At 41.1% G+C, this 9,582-nt stretch overlaps 1 long non-coding RNA gene across 1 annotated transcript; it reads left to right on the top strand.

Moving 5' to 3' along the window:
* Positions 1-3,349, top strand: LOC146545835 (uncharacterized). Its single transcript, XR_014881294.1, has 3 exons — positions 1-65; positions 2,863-2,993; positions 3,312-3,349. It is a non-coding gene; the product is annotated as an uncharacterized LOC146545835 (long non-coding RNA).
* The last annotated feature ends 6,233 nt before the right edge of the window (positions 3,350-9,582 follow it).

The following is a 9,582-nucleotide window of genomic DNA, read 5'->3' as shown; positions in this document are numbered from 1 at the left end:
CCCTAAGGGAAACGCTTGTCACCTATCTCCATCTGGACATTGAAGCATTGACCACCACTCTCTGGGTACGATCTCATAACCACTTCTTCATCCATTGAACAGTCCACCCATCAAATCCATATCTTTCTCATTTGGAGAGAAGGATGTTATGGGGGACCACGGCAAATGCCTTGCTGAAGTCCAGAGAGATGACACCAATGGCTCTTCTGTTGTCCACTGACAGTTATACCATTGTAAAAAGCCACAAAGTTGGTCAAGCAGAACCTGACCTTGGTGAAGCCATGCTGATTATGCCATATTACCTCCCTCTCTTTCATGTGCCTTAGCATAGCTTCTAGGAGGATCTGCTCCATGATCTTCCCTAGCACAGGGGTGAAGCTAAGAATCATCCAGGTCATCAATAAAAGACATTGAGCGATACTGTCCCCATTATTTGTGCCTGAGGGATGCCACTAGAAACCTGCTGCCAGTTGAACTTTGTACTGCTTGGTCACTCATTGAGCCAATGGCCAAGCCAACTTTCCATCCACCTTGTAATTCACTTATCTATCCATTTTTTTCACCAATTAGACTGCAGCAATACTAATGAAACATGTAAAAGGCTTTGCAAAAATTGTACAACATCCATAGCTCCCCTTTTGTCCTCACAGCCAGTCGTTTCATTGTAGAAAGCAGTCATTTTGTCCTGGCAAATCCATGCTGGCTGTTCAAAATCACCTTCTTGCCCTTCATGCTTTTGGACACGGCTTCTGGGAGGATTTGCTCCATCACCTTCCCAGGGATTAAAGTTAGGCAGACTGTCCTCTTGCTTTGCAGATCTTTCTTCTTGCCCTACCCAAAGGTGTGATCTTTAACCATCTTCACTCATCATGAACCTCCCAAGATCAAGATAACCTTTCAAACATGATAGAGACTGGCCTTGCAATGACATTGGCCAGCTCCTCCAGTAGCCGTTGTGGACTTATTTATGTTCAGTTGGCTTTGGTGCTCCTTTTGCTGGATACTGCTTCACTCCCACACACTCTGCTAGTTGCCTTGGGGAACTGGGATGCCTATGCACAGAATGTATCTGAAAACCATGGTAGAAAAACACTGAGTATTCCAGCCTTTCCCATATTCTTTATCATCGTCTCCATTGAGAAACTGGCCCATATTTTCCTTTGGTAACAGGATACCTACAGAAGCCTTTCTTGTTAACCTTCACTTCCTGTCTGGTTCCAACTTTAAGCTGAGTTTTGTCTTTGCTAACATGAGTCCTGAATGCTCAAGCAATGTCTGTATATTCCTCCTGGGCAGCCTATCTGAGCTTCTACTTTCTGTGTACTTTTTTTTCGTGCTGGAGCTTATCTGGGATTTTTTTCATACATCTGGGCTTCTTCTACACTTCCTTGGTTCTCTACGCATCAGAGTGGACAGTTCTTTTTCTTAGAGGATATTGTCTTTGAAGATCACTCTGCTGCCCCAGGCCCCTTATCTTCTAGATTAGTCCTTCATTGGATTCTGCCAAGATTTCCAAGTAACCCAGTATCTGCTATCATGAAGTCCATGGCTGCATTTTTGCCCATTGCCTTGATCATTTCTCTCAAGATTTTCAGCTCTACAGTTTTGTGTTTGCTGCAGCCAAGACTGCGCCTTCACATCTTTTACCAGCTCTTGTTTGTAACAGATCCAGCAAGACATTTCCCCTGGCATCTTTCTTCCTTGATATGCTTCAGATCCTCTACATAAAACAGAAGGATCTCCACCTTCTTGCATCCTTTTTATGGTGATTTTGACAATTATTTGGTCCAGGTTGCCCAATTTTTTTTTTTCTCCAAGAGAAGGCTGTACAAGATACTTAAGAGAATACCTAAGAAATTGTGGTGGGTTAAGAAGACTAACCTTCTAAGCAGAGTTATGTCAGAGTTTCTCTGCTATCTAGTTAGTACTGAAATTTGCTATCCCAAAGATGAAGGGGCTGCACTGTGATGTGAATTGCTCTGGTATTTACATTGGGCCCTGTCCTTGTGCTGCCACTGTTTTTACTTTGTCTTAGTTAACAGATACTTTATTTATGGAAAGAGAGAGCTCTGCTTCTAAATTATCCTATAACAGCATCTGCTGTATAAAAAGAGTTCTTTCTTATTAATATTAACTGTTTTCCATGGGCATGTTGGTAAGAATTGCTGAATTAACTGGCAAAGGTAAATTTTTAATTCTGTTAGCTCAATGGAAAAATATAGCCATGGCAACTGAGCTGGATTCTGTTCTACTTCATGTACTGTCAAGAGCACCATCAGGTAAGCTCCAGTTACAGGGGCCGTTTTACTGTTATTTTCTGTTAAGAATCTGAAAACACAGCTGGATTTTCAAACACCAGTTGAGTTTTTAAGTCTGACAGCTAATACCATAGGTTTTGACTTCTGAAAACAGCATATTTAGAAACCAATGAAAAACCAGTGATACAGAAACCCATAGCATCACTTCTGCATAATGGAAACACAAAAGCCAGAAAAGGCTGCAGTGTTTTTCCCCCTCTTGCTTTTGAAAGATTAATGGGTCAAACGTTTTGCTGACTCATTCTCTGAAAGCAGGGAACAGATTTAAATCTTCCTGGAGAAGCTAAGGATGGTATAGATAAAAGTCACATATTTCATTCCTCTGCTAAAGCTAAAAACCTTCTTGAAAGTGGAAGGTGTATCTGAATCAGAAGATGAGACAGCTGGATTGACCTAACAGCTCAATACTGGTAAACGAAAGATATCTCTCTCCTAGTTCTGGTTTTCCAATACTCCTTTTTCCTGGGTTCTTCTTTTCCAGTTCAGCTCACTAACCCAAAAGAAAATTGATCAAGCACAAAGCAACTTTGTATTTTCTCCTTAGCTAATGTGGATCATACTTCTGCAAACTTTCTGATGACCACAAGATCATCTCCTGGTGTTGGTGATGAGCTACAGATCAGCAACCTCCTGAAATCCCACCATGTGCCCTAGTTTGTGGCTTCATCTTCAAAGGTGAAGGAGTTTGACTCAAGGTATATATGACTGTGCTACTTTAACAACTCTGCTTCCATGATGACAGAGCAGCAACAAGAAAGCCTAAATGCAAGTCTGTTGTTCCACAGTCAGCAACAGTGGTGCTCAGAAAGTCCTCTCTCTGCCCATCCAGCTAATTTTTACTTCCACCTGCCCTCCTGTTCTGTGCTACTGAGCAATCTGTGTAGTTGTGTAATGAATCACACAGGCCAAGCATTCTGGGTGAAGAAAACAAACAGTATTTCTCCATTTCGCCTAGATGTAGTTGATCAGTTTGCTTGTTTGTTCACCATGTAGCTTCACAAAGAATTCTGCTGGCACGGTGCAGGGAGTGGCACTCCATTAAACCATCAGTGGGAAGAAAGGCAAATGGGAAGAAAAAAGCCAGGATTACTTAAGCCAGTATCGTCACCAAATAAATCCCTGTGGATGCACAGCTTATGTGAACAGAGCCTTTTGTCCAGTTTATAGTGACCTTTCTTCCAGAATAACTTGTTCTGCATGTGAAGAAGCTTTCACTGAGCCACGAAGTCACATTTTACACTATATGAAGCCCGTTTACAAAAGGATTTGAGACCCCAATTTATGGAAGAAATTTGAGGGATCTGCAGCCTCACACTGGCTCTGTGTGAAAGTCCAATAGCCATACAACCTCTGTCATCAACAGGAATTCAGCTGCTGGTTTAGTATGTTATTTTTTTATCAGCAACTATCGGAAACATCCTGAATGCTAAGAGCTAATATCCATTCTTTTGGCCATCCAAGAACTTGCTCCTACAAGTGTGTGTGGTACTACATCTATCACCAATGCAACAAAGAATCTGAAGGGCCAATATAAGAAACTAATGTTCTAATAAACTGTATTTTACTTTCCTTGTACTGAGAACAGAAAAATGCGGAGTTACCTCCTTAGAATTTTCTCCACATCTTTCCAAAAAACACTTCAGAGTTTTTTTGGAAGATTTGCCTTCAGCTTGGGATTGATGCAGCAGGTCAGGACCATCCTCTGTAGAAGCCCTATGTTCCCATTACCTCTTGATGCCTCTAGGGTAGTGTCCTTATGGCCTGACTCACTCCACAACACCAGGGAATTCTCTTAAATAAGCACCCCCATTACAAACACTGGGGAATTCTCTTAAATATCATCCCAGACAGACTCTGGGGAAGTTAGTACAGACTCAGCTTCTTTGAGCCAAGCTGTCTGTTCTGTGTAAGCAGCACTTGACAAAGTAGTGCCTTACGTGAAAAATACAATGGAATCAAATTTTACAAAATGTGACTTTCGCCTTTTCCCATTAGTATGTAGCTTTTGCCTTTTTTTCCCATGCCCCACCTTATTTTTACCATGACAATACACTTTCCCTTAAATATTTTTCTATTGAAATAGCCACGCCCAACACTTAATCCAAAATGTTTTCCACTGAAACACACTCAGCCATGATGACTGTGTTGGCATCAACTCCAGAAGCTGCGGTACTAAAATATCGGTGCAATGCTCAGCTGCAACAAAATCTGACTATTTAGAAACGCCTTACAGGCACACTTATTATTCTTTCTACTTCAGGCTTTCTTTAGCTGCATGGTGCAGGAATTGTTTGCTTGGAAAAATGGTCTGACTCCTAAGGTTAATCTATATTTAAATAAATAGTTTATTCTCTCAGCTCATATTTTGATTTAATTTTTCAGTAGTTACACTGGAAAAGTTCCAAAGTAACCACAAAACCTTGTAACAGGCTGCAGGCGCAGACTTACCACCTGTATTAAGCAGACAGCAACCCAAAGCAGCAGCTGCTGGAGCAGCACCTATGTCCTATCAACTCATTACTTTTCTTTGGCTCTCTCTTCTCCCAAGAGCCCCATTTCACAAGCCAGGGATCTACATGGAAACTTTCTATTCCTGAACAGTTCCTCTGTTTGCACCAATTAACTGTTAACATGTAAACTGTTAACTCTTTACAAAGAAGAGAGTCTTGAGTATTAGTGGCTTTTCTTCCCACTCAGTTTCATCCTACCCCAACTCAGTGCAGGTGCAGGCTGCCACAGAAAAACATGCTATCATTCCACAGTCTTGTAGCCATGTATTCCTGTCTGTTACATGAGATGGCAAACCTAATTTATATTCATTTAAACTGCTTGGACCCACACTCTTACCTATAAGATGAACAAAACAAGTCAAAGACAGTGTTGCTGCTAAAGCAAAGAGGCTGCTGGGGTATTGCTACCTTCTATGCCATTCCCCTGTTGTGCATAGGATGTGAATGCACAGATTTATTAGGAAAAAGATTTATTAGCAATGTTTGTAGCTGATGTCATCAGACATATGATTGAATTCAACAATGCAAATAAACTGGAGAGAGAGTGAGTAAGAGAGAAATGTAGACATCTTTCAAGTGGACAGCTTGGAAAAAAATTGTGGGGAGATAAATATCATCTCTTGGACTCCTTTCTACACTCCTCCCCACCCAGTGTAGTGCTTTTCTCATAGTAACTGTACAGTTTTCATCAAAACCTACTCAAACCCTATGACTTGTGTGGCAGGTATTGCATGCTGCTTGGTTGTTACTCTTTGTGTCCCCTCTTATATAAACTAGAAGCTACAAACAAGGAGTAGGAAAGTGGGGGAAAAGGATGATTCTCACGCTGGTGGCAATTACTTCCCATAAGAATCTCCCAAGAAAACTATCAAAGTTTGCAGGTGCAAGGTCATGAGAGTAACAGCATGAGAACAACATGAAAAACATAGGAAAATATACTGCCTCAGAAGCTCTGGGAAACATTGCCAGGGTATCTTGGGCAAGAAGATATAGAGCTGGGGACGGAAAGCAAAATTACAGGTGGAATGTCCTTAGAAATACAGACAGCTAAGAATGCAAAGGCATTGATTCCACAGTCCCAGTACATCACTGGTGTGTCACAAAGAAACATACCAAGGTGATGGAAGGTGTGATAAATGAGGCCATAGATCACTGCATCAGATAGGTTGGTAACAAGCCAGGGAATGCAATATTTTAAAGTATCCCCAAATCAGAGAAAAACAGAGCATAGAGGTGCACAGGGTTTGTCCAATAGCAAAAACACAAGCTAGTTTGTCTGAAACCTGTTGTGAGCTTACACTCCCAGCCATACTCTTCTGCCCTCTTCCTTGTTTTGGAATAAGCTCACATGGTGAATTAGCACAGAGCATGCACCCAGCTTTGGACTATACCCAGCCTGGTTTATCACTTCACCACACAAATGGTTGGTGGTTTGGCCTTACAAAAGAAGCTATGCTGACTTGTGAGCAAGCACAGAATCATAAAATGGCCTGGGTTGAAAAGGACCACAGTGATCATCTAGTTTTAACCCCTCTGCTATATGCAGGGTCGCCAGTCACTAGAACAGGCTGCCCAGAGCCACATCTAGCCTGGCCTTGAATGCCTCCAGGGATCATATGGAACAAGCATCCTATGGAACAAACTGCATAAAGTACTGTTGCTTTCAAAAACAGTGGGTTAAGCCATGGCCCACATTTCTTTGTGCCACTTTTCCATGTAAAGACTTCAAAGGTATGGAGATGATGAATTCAGTATGTCTCTGTGCTGGATTAGTACCAGACTCGGGTAATGCTGTCACAATTGCTTTGTACCATTCCCTGCTTCCATGATTTATTAGAATGCCAGCACAATCTAGTTGGTCTCTCCCCCTTAATCTATTTAAACTTACTCCTAGAATGGAAAATGGGCCCATTCCACATAGAAATGACAGTGGTGGGAAAAGACTGAAAGCACACTGGTGCGTAGGATTAGAATTCCAAAAGTTCCTCATGTATTTCTAAAAAGTTCTGAAAATAGATTTTTAATGGTGATAAATTTGAGATAGTACACTTAGGCAGAAATATTCAACTGCACAAGATTGGGACAGGAAAGACACAAGTAAAGACCAGGGAAGAGATTGAGGAGATTGCAGCAGATTTAAAGTCTTCCATTGCAGCTAAGGTCTCAACTATTTATCCAGTTTCAGGCACTACAGTTTCAGAACTGTATGATTCAATTTGAGAGTACCCAGAGAAGAACCAATAGGAATAGTGAGAAGGTTGAAACCATGACCTGCAATGGGGAAGCTAAAGGAATCAGAACTTCTTACCCTAAACAACAGAAAACTGAGAAGAGATGTGATAATAGGGCATGAAAGAAATGAAAGACCAATGAAAAGAAGAAATATATATATAATTTCTTTTATGGGACAAGAGGCAATGGGCTTTAGCTATTGTAAAGAAGATTTGATTTATGTATAGAAAACTTATAAGAATAGCCTAGTGCATAAATAGCATACATGCTAACAGTTCCAAATTATGGTTTCATTCCTGTACTCACATTGCACACAGATATCGAGGTTTATGCATGTAAAGCGGCTGCACAGCTGCATGCTGAATTTCAAGCTGAGCATGAAGTGCTTTTTATCTTACCATCTCCCACCTGACATCATTTATTTGTCAATGTGCTGCAGACTGCTGCACATATATATGTGTGATCTTGTGTGATACTTCTTTGGGATAGAGACAGCAGGATCACTGTCGCAGGCTCCTGCCTAGCTTTGGACAACTCATTTTTTCACTTCCACGTTTAAACTGAAGGAAATAATAGTGCTCACTTCCTTACTAATGAACTCTGGACTCTACTGAGGAAAAGAGATCTTTTAAGAGCTGCTTTATTATTTTAATTTAAAAAAAGAAAAAAAGGAAAAAAAAAAGCTCAGATTTTTAGAGACTTGGAAAACTTTTGACATGACTTGCTGAGAAAATTGCAGATCTAAGACTACTCGAAAAGCATGTTACTCAGCCTTCATTCACACGTAGTATCTGTTGTATCTCACTAAATATACTTCTTTCCATCTATCCTTCACTTGGTACTAATGCATACTTTCTTTTCTCCTGATTTGTAGTTCTTTTCTTATGTAGTACAATCTGAATTAGACACAAAGAATGTTGGATTGGAGGCCATCATGTTAAGAAAAGAGAGATGGACCTCAAAGGGAAATTCAGCAGCAGTGGACATCAGGTCATCTGGAGCTGCAGTATTCCAGCCAAACCATTGCCACAAGACGCTGACAAGGAAAGAGTATGAAAGCATACCCTAAACATTTCCATAGTGGAACTCAATAGCTTTTTCATTTATACTTTATCAATTTTTAAGACTAAGAGGAGTATTATATCATTTACCTTGACCTGCTGCTTAACATGCACAACAGCATTTTTGTGAGTTACTGCTAAGCCCAAAATCTCATGTTTTTTGAAAACATTTTCTTCAAAGGCATCCAGACCTGAGCTGAAGACTTGAAGAAATGGAAAACCTATCTGTGGCAGTCTGTTCCACTAGTTAATCACTGTCACAGTTGAACAATTCTGCCTTATTTCTCATGTGAGTTTTGCCTGGCTCCAGCTCTAAGCCATTTCTTGTTATGTCTATCTCTGCTAAGCTAAACTTAAAGAGACTTGTTATTTCTTCTCTATAAGAACAAATGTTGTCAAGCCACCTAGCAGCCTCTCTTTTTTTCTTTACTTGTTTTCTTTTTATTTTTTTCCTGAAGATTAAACATTCTTTTTCTTGAAGGGTACAAACAACCATGCATACTTGGAGTAGTTGTGGCCACAGAAGTTCTTGTTGTGTGTACCCATCACACCTCTTGCCTTGTCCTATCTCTGGAGCTTATTGTCTGCTGGTCTCCCAGCCCATTTCAGTCCCAAACAGTTTGGTTAGCTTAAGCTCATTAAGAGTAAGTGTCTGTCATTGAATGAGGCAGCTCTGCTGGAAAATCTTGGCAGCGTTAACCATTCTGTGATTCTGTCAGCATCACCATTAGGTGGGTGGAGGAGGCTGGGGAGAAGCAGCTAGCACAGCTGTGCACAGGAAAGGATGTCCATACCCAGCCACAGGGTTTGGATCACAATTCTGTGACAATTTAAGTCAGATTGCCACAGCCTCCATCAATCCATGACTATATAATCCCACCCTGTTCCTAGTGCCAACTCACATACTCATGGCCCTCAGTGACACAGTCTGTGGCACCAAATCAGCAGAAACTTTTAACTCCCTTTTTTTTTTTTTTTTTCCTAAAGTAGTTTCCTGCCACTTTGATGCCTTGAAGCAAGCCAAGGGACTGGACAAGTTCCAGTGTCAGTGCAAGAGGACATTGAAATCTGTGTTCATGTTATAGATGTCATCCCCTGCAGCCACTTTTAATCTGTTATGAGTCACAGCCCTAAACATCTCTGAGCTCATAGCAAGAAGCCACAGCTGAACACTCTCCTCACAGCTCATCCGCAGAGCTGAAATCACCTTTAATCTGACTAGGTTACTTATAAAGTCAAGTTTCAGAACAATGCAGATGTATGAAGGAGGTAGTAATAAGACTGTTCTTATCTTTTTCAGAGGAGTGCTGCCTACATCTTGGACTACAAAACGGAGAGGAGAACTGGAGATCAATGTATTTTGAGGTCCCTGAAGATACCAAGTGGAATGCAGCCACTTTGTTAAAGACCTGAACTGGAGGCCAGTTTTCAGGAGGTCCCAGTTTCAGTCCAACAGCTCCG

Source organism: Meleagris gallopavo, chromosome 1 (assembly GCF_905368555.1).
Source record: "Meleagris gallopavo chromosome 1, MGAL_WU_HG_1.1, whole genome shotgun sequence".
Classification (NCBI taxonomy): domain Eukaryota; kingdom Metazoa; phylum Chordata; class Aves; order Galliformes; family Phasianidae; genus Meleagris; species Meleagris gallopavo.
Note: the sequence above shows the minus strand (reverse complement) of the source record. Positions and strands in the feature narration are given on the sequence as shown.